We start from the raw sequence: 11553 nt of genomic DNA, 5'->3' as shown, positions 1-11553 counted from the left end.
GACCCCGGGCTGAGGTAGCGCTGGTACTGAATCATTCGAATCATCCTTGCCATCCTTTCTTTCCGAGCAGTTAACAAAGTCCTTACTCCAGTCCTCCTCCCGCTGCTGCTAAGGATGCGCTCAACCAGCCCCTGTGGTTTCGTCTCTCTGTCCTGCTGCTGGGATGGATATTCTGGTAGAGGGGAAGGGAGTTTGATACCAGAGTCGAGAGTCAATTTACCAAGATTCTTTGTTAATACTTCGGAGATAGTTTGAGAGGCACCCGAGCCTTCCTGGGAATTCTCTTCACTGGGCATCTGAGATGACCCCAGGGCCCAGGTTGGGTAAAGCTGCTTTGGCGAATCCATTGGAAGCCTGGTCACAGACCGAAGCTCCTCCTAGATCTTCGGGGTCCAGTGGTCCTATGCTCTGTATTGCCTTTGTGATTTTTATAACTTTTTAGAAGCCTTCCCTGACTTCATTTTGATGTAAGCCTCTTGTAAATTGTTTCCTCAGTGCCACTGATTTATTCCCCTCAAAGCGATTTTCACGGGCTGTATGCAATAGTATGTTTGCTTTTCTACCTCTTGCACTAAGGTGTGTGCTCTTCAAGGTGGGCTTGATATTGTGTTTATCTCTGTAGAAATGGCATTTGAAACTTAACAGAGACTCTATCAATCTCTCTTTTTTCTGAATGGATTATTCTTCTTCTAGCTACAAAGTTAGCTCTTGTTTTGATGTAACACACTAGTTGAGAACACAGGGTTTTTAGTAAGACAGGATTCAAGTCCTTTCTCCACTACAAACTATCTGTGTGACCTTAGGTAAGTAATATAACCTCATTAAGCCTTTGTTTTCTCATAGTGCCTACCCTGCAGGACGGTTATAAATACTTAAATAATATAATTTATTAGTACACAGACTGACACTTTGAAGCTATTCAGTAAGTGCAGGTTATGGTCATGGTAACAGTAGTAGTAGAAATAGAAGTTATAGTAATGCTGATAACATTTAAAAAGTAAACACTTAAAAACATTTAAACATTTTTTTTGTTTAAAAAGCTAACTGTATTTCAAAAGAAACAGTAAAGCATACTGCACTTTTACTATAGTGGTTCTCCATAAACAATACAAACCTTTTCCTGCCCCAAACTAAACTCATTACATCACACCTTCCTTAATCCACAGGCTTGCTCTTCCTCCTAGATTTCCAACTACTATCCATAACCCTGGCCAATTCAATAATTTAAGAGGACTTCTTGATTCCTCAGCTCCTACAGCCAATCATCAAAATCTGTTGATTCTCTAATGCAATCACTACCACACTAGTCTCACTACATCTTGTCTCGCTAACTCCGATTTTCTAAACAATAGTTAGAAATAATCTGACTAGTTCTCCTACCCTTAGTGCTTCCCATTGTGCAAACTCCTTCCCACTGTCCGAACAAGGCTCACAGACTTACAAAACTGCTCTGGCCCAATAATCTCCCATCACCTCAGTCTCTTCCATCTTTACACTCAGGTCTCCATCAGGTTATAATTCATTCTGTTCCTCCTATCCACCTTGCTCTTTCTCACTATTAAGTCTTCACCCAAGCCATTTTCTTGTCTAAAATAAGCTCCCCAAACCTTCTTAACCTGGCCATCTACCACTCATTATTCAGGTTTCACCATGTGTGATTTCCTCCAGGAACCCTTCCCTGACAAACATCCCCTCCACCTAGGGCTCATATAACACAACACTTGATTTCACTGTATCACAAATGCCTGTTCACTTGTCCTCCTTTTCTGCTTTCTATGTTCTATGAAAGCAGAAACCAGGTGCGTCTCACTCACCATTGTATCCCAGTGCTTATCTCAGTACATGCTACACATAGTAGGAATGACTGTACCTAGGCATGAGAAAAATGAATGAATGAATGAATGAATGAGCAAGTCAGGTGGATTTTTAAGCCTATTTTGAAGCTGTATCTGAGCCAAACTGGTGGGTGTAAAATCCTTTGTCTATTTCAGGCTCTGTGATGACCCTAGAAGAATCACTGAATTCCTGAGTTTCCATAGTTGTCTACAGCTAGTCTGTTTGAAGTCCAGCTGTTCTACGAAGTTCTGCAGTGTGAAGTATAACAACTCCCCTCTCCTCAGCTGTAAGACGTTTTCACACTGTATCTATTAGACTAGAAGTGTTGATTCTTTCACTGCAGATTTCCTCTTTAACTGATTGATTTTATTTTTTATAAACTCAGAATTACTTTTCTCAAACTCTATTTGATTCTTCTTTTTAGTCCTCAGTGTTTAGAATGCCACTAGTTTTTATTACTACTACAACTAGTAAAACCAGCCAGCTATGATGGCTGGGTCAAAGTCTTCTTATTTAGTTTAGATATTCAAACTTTTCTTTTTGATTTAAAAAGAAAAGAAAAAGTATTTCTACACAACAGTGATTCAATGCATATGGAAGGACACTATTGCTGCCATCTAATATCCCTTTGAAGAAAACCCTGGAAAATTTATTTCCTATCTCTATTATTAGTTTTCAACGAGAGAAATGCTTAGGTTTCAGTGAAGAAAGTCAAATCCTTCCCAAAAGTTTTGACCTTCCCCACTTTTGAGGATAAATAAACAGACATAAATAAACAGAAAGTTCATCATAAAGGAAAAAGCATATGCACCTTGGAGTCTGATGGAAATTAATGAAGTTGTAATCATGGCTCTGTGACTTCCTCACTGTGTGAACTTTAGCATTTTAATAAACTCTCTAAGACTCATTTTCATTATTTATATCTTTAAATGATTTACCATAGTAACTACAATAGAGCTGTTTTGAGTGTTACTTGACTAGGGCACATAAAGTGACTTCTATATAATTTGTTATATCGCACATAGTATGAGTATATATATGTATTACAGTAACTGTTTGCAATGAAGCAACATCTGCCACAGAATTTATAGCAATAAAAGCTCTTATATAATCTGAACCTGAATGATGCATGTTGATCCTGGTACTCTTTGTAAAGAGCCCTTCGATGAAGTATACCCTGGGAGTTATCTTTACAGGTTAGAATATCAGTATCTTTCCCATCTTTACTTAGGGTGGTTCAAGTATTAGTGCAAAAGTTATAGCTAACATTCAAAGGCTCCTGCTATGGAACACATTACAACCCTTGGCTTTCAGCTTTCAAGATCATCTGTTGTCAGGTGATGGGATTATTATAACTTTTTCTGAACTTAATTCTTGTGAGCTAAAATGATATATTCTGCCAATATGGCCCTGTTTCTAAAAGAATTTGCTTAAATCTTGAATCTGAAAGCAGAATACTACTAGAATACTGTTCAGCTTGAGCTCAGCATTTGCAAAGGCCTAAAGATTTTCTAGAGTTGGCACTTCTCACCTGCTGACTCAGATGGGAAACACTCTCTACTTAAGTATTGTGGCCAAGATTTCTATTGAGAAGATGCTTCTTTAATTTTGTAAACATTTAATGAAGTGGCTTCTCTGACTAGGTTCTTTACTTGAATGACTAAAAATGACAAATTTTACTCAAAAGGTTGCTGCTCAAAGGAAGGCATTTTAATTATCAATAGCTGTTTGACAAGCCACCTAAAATAATGGCTGTGACAGACCCACTCTAAGGTGACCAAAATGACTCATACAATCCCTTTCCGTTAAGTGCAGATGAAATCTGTGACTTCCTTCTAACCAATACTATATGGCGAAAGCAATGAGATATCACTTTCTTGATTAGGTTTATTATATGGCAAAAGTGATAGGATGTCACCTTTGATGTTAAATTATAAGATTCTGTCTTAGCAGATTGGAGCAAGAAATAAACAGCCACAGTGTGAACTGCCTGTGGAGAAGGTCATGTAGCAGGGAACCATGAGTGACCTGCAGGACCTGAGAGAAGTCTTTATTCAACAACCAATAAGAAGCTGAGGCCCAGATACAGAGCAGCAAGGAAATGAATTCTGCCAAAAACCTGAATGAGCTTGGAAGTGGTTACTTGGCTAGTCCAGGCTCAGATGAAAAGGAAGCTTGTCCAACACTTTCATTGCAGCATTGTGAAATCCTCTGCAGAGAACCCAACTAGACCATTACCTGACTCCTGACCAGGGAAATTGTGAGAAAATAAATGTGTATTGTTTCCAGCTGCTAACTCTGTGTTGATTTGTTGTATATCAATAAAAAGTAATACAGTGTCTTGGAATAAAAATGATTTATTATTTATCATTTTGGGGAGTTGACTTGGGTTCATGTAGGGTCAGCTGGGGTAATCCTGTGGTTGCTTTCAGCTGGGAGGTCAGATAAAACATATGGGATGGTCTCACACATCCCCTCCACTCCCCTCTACATATCTCTCCAGCGGAAGAGTTGGACTTCTTACATGGTGCTTAGAGGTCTTAAAGAGAGAAAGTATAAGTTGTCTGGACTCAGAAGTCCTAGAGTCTCCCTTCTGCCTACTTTATTGTTAAAAGCATATCACAAAACTATTTCAGGTTCAAGGTAGGAAAATATGTGCCACTTCTTAATGTGGGAGCATCATGAACATCCTGGAATGAGAAAAATTGTTGATGGCAATATTTGCAGGCAATTTGCCAAAACCCACCCTCTGGCCTCAACAATTTATAGCCACCCTACGTGCAAAAGTCTCTCACACTCATAAAAGACCAGAAATTTTATCCAATTAGGGGATTAGGTTAAAAGTTCAGTATCTTATGACTCACATTCAAGTCCAGATAAGGATCTTCTAGTATGGACCTTGTAAATCTGTAGATTTGTAATCCAAAAAGACAAACTCGGCATACAATGGCATGGTATCAGTTCTCAGAGCACTTTACTATTGGGCAAGAAAAATTGGGATTCAGGTCTGTTCCCTGGGAGTGATTTCAATGTCTCCCAACTCCATCCTTAGACTGTAGCCTTTTTCTAAACCATCCTTCCTTTACTATAAGAAATGTCCTATATAGCTAAGTGGCATTCTCAGTTTTCATCTTGCCCATAGAAAGTTAGAGGCCTACAAGTCTCTTTTCATTTTAAACTTTGTCACTTTTCATCCAATCTAATTTAACTACCTTAAAAAGCACTGTGTTTCCATGGTATGAAATTATAATCCACTACATTAGAAAAACACCACAACCAAAAATCTCTTCAAAGTGGGTCTTCCTTTACTTTGGGTTGAGACTCAGGATGCCCTGGGATAATATCTTTAAAATTCTTTTTTTTTTTTAAGATTTTATTTATTTATTCGACAGAGAGAGACACAGCGAGAGAGGGGACAAAGCAGGGGCAGAGGGAGAGGGAGAACCAGACTCCCCGCTGAGCAAGGAGTCCGATGTGGGACTCAATCCCAGGACCCTAGGATCATGACCTGAGCCAAAGACAGACACTTAACGACTGAGCCACCCAGGTGCCCATATCTTTAAAATTCTTTGAAGGCTTTTGTCTGGTTGAAAGGGTCTATAAGGCACTGCCTTAAATCTTTCAGATTTTTTAACAAGCAGTATTATAGCTATACTACTGATTTGATCTTAACCCCGAGGCCACATTAATTGTCAGAACCTCAATTTGATCTTTGTCCTGAAGCTCTTTCTTACTTTGAGAACTTTTTGTCAGTTTGAGAAACTAGGATTGAGAAATAGTGTTATTTTCTAACACAGCAAGACTTGGGTTGAAAATATTTCTTCTCAATTCTGCTTGAAAACTGAAAAGTTCCTTCTTTAGCTCATGTCTCTTGCAGTATCTTCGCATAGGTAGCTAAAAAAAGCCATTTTCAAAATTTTGCCTAGAAATCTCCCCAGCCAGATCCAGGGTTCATTAGGTACTTTTTTGTCTTCCAAGTAACTTCAGGCAACAAACTCAATTTTTCTGCCAAAACTTAATTAACATGGCCTACCCTTTCTCCAGTCTTCCATAGCAACGTCCCCATTTTTCCTCCATTAACAGCTTATTCACCAGTCAAATCCCTCTCTTCTAACTACTCATTCAAAATGCCAATGCCATATATTTTATGCTGGGAACTGCACCCGAGTTTCTACACCTGAACAACTGCCCCCCAAGGAGCTTTTTCACATCTATGCTTGATCTAGGTGACAGGATCCTGAACTTGGAGGTTGTTTGACTCCAAGTCAAATGGGGATATGACTTTGGGGGGAGAAGTGAATGTCTTTGCAGGTGCTGGGAACGTGAATTGTGGCATAGTACAGAGATGGATGGCTTCCAAATGTGGTTATCAACACTTCCTTACACCCTTGTACATATATCCCACTCTCGCCATCAAGAGGCGGAATCTATTTCTTCTCTTCTTGAAACTGGTCTGGTCTCATGACTTGCTGGAATGCAGCTGAAATGACATTCTGGGCCCAAGTTTTAATAAGACTGGCATCTGCTTTCTACCTCGTGGAAGACAGTCATTAGACTAGAATATGTCAAAAGACTACACTGTCTGGGAAAAGATGCCTTTTGGTCATTTTAGCCCCAGTTCTTCTCAGGTGTATGTGGCCTCACATAGCTTATACAATATACAAAAAACCACCCAATTTAGCCCAATCAATGCATAGAACTATGAGAAATAATGTTTTTTGTCATCAAATTTTATAGTTTTTTTTTTTTTTAAAGACAGCAACATATAATTGAAACAAATCTTGATCATGGAACCACATACAACACAGTTATATTATATGTCAGTTAAAATTGTGGTTCCTTATGTATAACTCCAACTTATATATAATCATGCCACTTAAGTTGCTTATATCTATCAAAATAAAGTATCTAAATAATGTACGATTGAGAATAGTTTTTTTTTTTTAAGATTTTATTTATGTATTTGAGAGAGAGAGAGAGAATTAACAGTGGGAGGGGCATAGGGAGAAGCAGACTCCCCACTGAGGAGGGAATCTGACATGGAGCTCAATCCAAGTATCCTGGGATCATGACCTGAGTCAAAGGCAGACACTTAACCAACTGAGCCACCCAGGCACCCCGAGAATAGTTTTTAAATTATTTAATGATTTCCTTAAACATATTTGATTAGGATGAGTCAGAAAGACAAAGGGTCGAATAAAAAATATAGCTGGACTCCACAAATGTGTAGGAATTTATTACTTGATATCCTGTTTATTATATGGTAGCTATAAATTTCTCAGCAAATGTATGCCAAAAGGTAGGGTGACTGATATCAAACTAATATGTCCCTATTATTTATGCTTTTATTCATACAATTTATTCACATATTAGGATGGAGGCTGCATTAATATACTTAAGAGAAGCTCAAATTAAATTGTCCTCCTCAGTTTTCTTTTTCTCATTATCATTCTATCCTCATTAGTTGAAGCTACAGTGTCTTATAGTTAGCAATAACCAAGCAAAAGTTATGTTTTAGACCTAAAACTTATATAACTAACCAAGCTTTACAAAATGTAGGTTAGGAAAACATAAACCCTATGCCACAATGAGATATAAACATACTCAGATAATCATTGCTTTTTCTATAAGGAAACTCAATTTCAGGGAGATTAAGTATCTTGCCCAAGATTGCATCTAATTCTGTCTGTATCATAAACCTATGCCTTTCTTTTTCTTCCCTCTGTGTACCACAGTGCCCCCTAGAAACTAAGGTGCTCTGTAAGGTGTAAAACCTGTGGATATAACATTGAACAGATGGTGGTGAGAGGTCTGTAGTCTTCTTAGTAGTTGAATGCAACTCTAGAAGGTACTAGTCTCTTATGGAACATATCAATTTTGATTATTAATCACTTGCTATGGCTGCCCTCTTTTTCTGTAACATTATAAATTCCATTACAATATATCAGCTCTTGATTATTCTATGCCAACTTCCTCATCTCTCAAGAAAAACATCAAGGATAGAGAAAAATAAATTCCATTTAATAAAATATATTGCTACCTTTTATTGCGTGTTTACTATATGCTCCCAACAATTCTATATCTAAGAAATTATTAAAGCTAAAGAAATTTAGCTTCCTGGTTAATGCCTTCAGAGATTCTAATTAATTAGTTGTATCAGTCATGGGTCCAGTAAGGGTCAGAAGGAGTGATTCAAAGAGTTTATGAAGGGACTATTTTATTTATTTTTTTTTAAGATTTTTTTTTTTTTAATTTGACAGAGAGAGAGACAGCGAGAGAGGGAACACAAGCAGGCGGAGTGGGAGAAGGAGAAGCAGAGCTCAATGCAGGGCTCCATTCCAGGACCCTGGGATCATGACCTGAGCAGAAGGCAGATGCATAACAACTGAGCCACCCAGGTGCCCCTGAAGGTACTATTTTAAAAACCAAATTAATACAAAAAAAAAATTCCAACATCACAATTTTAAAGAATTTTTTTTTTATTTGAGAGAGAGAGAGAGATAGAGAGAGAGAGAGCATGAGCTGGGGAGAGGGGCAGAGAGAGAGAGAGGGAGAAGCAGACTCCCCACTGACCCAATACAGCGTCCAATGTGGGCTCGATCCCAGGACCCTGAGATCATAACCCGAGCTGAAGGCAGACGCTTTACCAGCTGAGCCACCCAGGTGCCCCACAACATCACAGTTTTAAATAAAGTACCATAAGAACCACATTGGCACCTGAGGCAAAAGGAAAAACAAGTAATAGTGATCCTGTCTTTATTTAAAATTTTGATACTGTGTTCAGCATGGCTTTTTTCCATTATTTTGATTTTTAAAAAAATAGTACATTAAGGTATTACCTATCTTGATTACTGAGTTTTTATGGCATATTCCTTTCCCTTAAACTTTATACTCAAGGCATGTGCCTGAGCCTGCTCCCACCACTTATGTCCTTGCCGTAGAGTATGTGATGTCACCCATCATGGCACCACTTCTGACTGCTGAGATTCACATCACAGCTTTACTATTTATCAACCCTGTGGCTTCAGATTATCCTCTTCACTTTTTAAGAACTTATTTCATTGACATCTTGTGAAAATTAAATAAAATAATTCTTATGAAACACTACAGTGTCTGGGACAAAGTAAGTTCTTAATAAATATGAGTTAGTGTTGTTATGTGTGGAGTTCTAATTTAATGTGACTAATTGAGGAAGGACAATTCTTCCTTTTATGGTCTTATAGACTAAAATAAAGTATTTGTTTAGAATTTTAGATAAGTGCCAGTGGCAACAAAGAAAATCTCTGCTTCTGTCTCATTCCAGACAGACTAGATCTATCCATTAGCACTTTCTGAAATGATGGAAATATTCCATAATCTATGCTGTCCAATATGGTAGCCACTAGCCATGTGGTTTGACATGTGGCTAATGAAACTGAAAAACCCCAAATTTTTATTTCATGTTAATTGATTTAAATTTATATAATCATATGTGCCTAGCAGCTACTTTATTGAACAACACAGGTACAGACCCCTGATTGTTAATTTACTTTTTTTATGCTATAAGTAAAAAGGAGAATCAATGTGAAAGTACATACCAAAAGACTTGTCATAAAGGAGATGTCCACTAAAGGCTGTTGTTTCCCCTTATCCAAACCCAAAGGACTAGCATTTTGTTGTTGTTGTTGTTGTTTTTACAACTCCAGTTTTTGCTGATTCTCCCACACAGATTATATCCAAAGTTTGCAGTCTTTGCAGAGGACACCAAAGCGGGAGCCACAAAGCCAATAATGTACAAGATGACCCACTGGGGTGCCAGAAGAATATAGAGTTAGAGAGCATATTTGTTTTTAATAAAAATATGAGGAAGGGGCGCCTGGGTGGCTCAGTTGGTTGAGTGTCTGGCTCTTGGTTTCAGCTCAGGTCATGATCTCAGGGGTGTAGGATCAAGCCCTGCATTGGGCTCTGTGCTAGCATGCAGTCTGCTTGACATTCTCTCTTCCTCTGTCTCTCCCATTGATGCATGCTCTCTCTCTCTCTCTAAATTAAAAATAAACAAATCTTTAGAAAAATTTAAAAAATATGGGGAAGAAATTAAGTTTTGTAATATCCAGTAAATGGATAGGGCCACCTCTGCCTCACCCTGCCTTACTCAGTCTGTGCTTTATTCAGCTGTCACTCTACATGAACTTATATCAGAAAATCATCCCTGAAAAGAATAAAAATATCCATAAGCCCTAAATGTTGACAATGGTGTCCTCACTGGATTGTTCATGTATTCTAACATATCACATTTTGCACTTTATGGGATGATATCATATGGTTAATTGTATTTTTTCAAGATTTATTTATTTATTTTAGAGAGACAGAGAGAGAGAGAGTAAAAGTGAGAGGGAGACGATGAGGGAGAGAGGATCTCAAGCAGACTCCATGCTGAGCGTGGAGCCTCACACAGGGCTCATCTCACAACCCAAGAAATCATGACCTGAGCCAAAACCAAGGGTCAGATACTTAACCGACTGTGCCACCCAGGTGCCCCTGGTTAACTGTATTTTTAAAATAAAGATTTTAAAATAGTAGGGCGCCTGGGTGGCTCAATTGTTAGGCATCTGCCTTTGGCTCAGGTCATGATCCCAGGGTCCTGGGATGCCTCCCTGCTCAGGGGGAAGCCTTCTTCTCCCACTCCCACACACCCTGTTTGTGTTCCCTCTCTCGCTGTCTCTCTCTCTCTCTCTCTCTGTCAAATAAATAAAAGATATTAAAATAGTAAAATCTTTACAATATTATGTGATAAAATGGAGGAATAGACTGTAAAAATTTTTGCCATTATACTGAAAAGAGTTGCTGACCCTAAATATGAATTATGTGTTTTTATTTTACAGGAGACAGATGTTCCAAATTTGTTGATTTTTTTCCAGTATGACAGGTACCTATCATACTGTTAGGTTGCTGCTACCTATTAGATCTTTAAATAATTTAATAAACTCTTTGAATTCATCTCTTTGAGGTAAAAGTAATATTTCAACAATAAGCAAGAAAATAATTGCTTTTTGAAAGAATTTCTTGCTATGGAGAGAGTATTTGGAAAACAGATGCTTAGAATTGTATCCATTCTTTGGTGTTGCCGCCAAAAATGCTGTATATCACCCATAAAAACACTCATATCTGCAGACTCTAAAACCTCAGCAACATAATTTTTTAAACTTCCTAAAATTCTCACAAATGACATTGTAGGGAATTTGAAATTTCTTTTTAAAAATTTAAAAGTACAATGTTGTATATTTAGGTTAAAAAGAAAAACAACTGAATCAGGGAAGAAAAACATTAACAAGATGAAACAACATGAACTTTCCATCATTGGTGCGCAAACTTAAAAATCTTATGTAATATTTTTAATAGAATACTTCATGGTGGCTTTTTGCCATTAGGACTTGTCTTTTTATTATTATTATTTTTTATTGTTATGTTAATCACCATACATTACATCATTAGTTTTTGACGTAGTGTTCCATGATTCATTGTTTGTGTATAACACCCAGTGCTCCATTCAATACGTGCCCTCTTTAATACCCATCACCGAGCTAATCCATCCCCCCACCCCTCTCCCCTCTAGAACCCTCGGTTTGTTTCTCAGAGTCCAGAGTCTCTCATTAGTCCTTTTCCAACTACGACAGTCATAAAAAGCAGGAATTAAAAAAAAAAAATGAAACCAGAATTAGACCTTTACATTGCTATGTC

Source organism: Leptonychotes weddellii, chromosome 4, assembly GCF_054177405.1.
Source record: "Leptonychotes weddellii isolate Sample4059 chromosome 4, ASM5417740v2, whole genome shotgun sequence".
In the NCBI taxonomy this organism is placed as follows: Eukaryota; Metazoa; Chordata; class Mammalia; order Carnivora; family Phocidae; genus Leptonychotes; species Leptonychotes weddellii.
Note: the sequence above shows the minus strand (reverse complement) of the source record.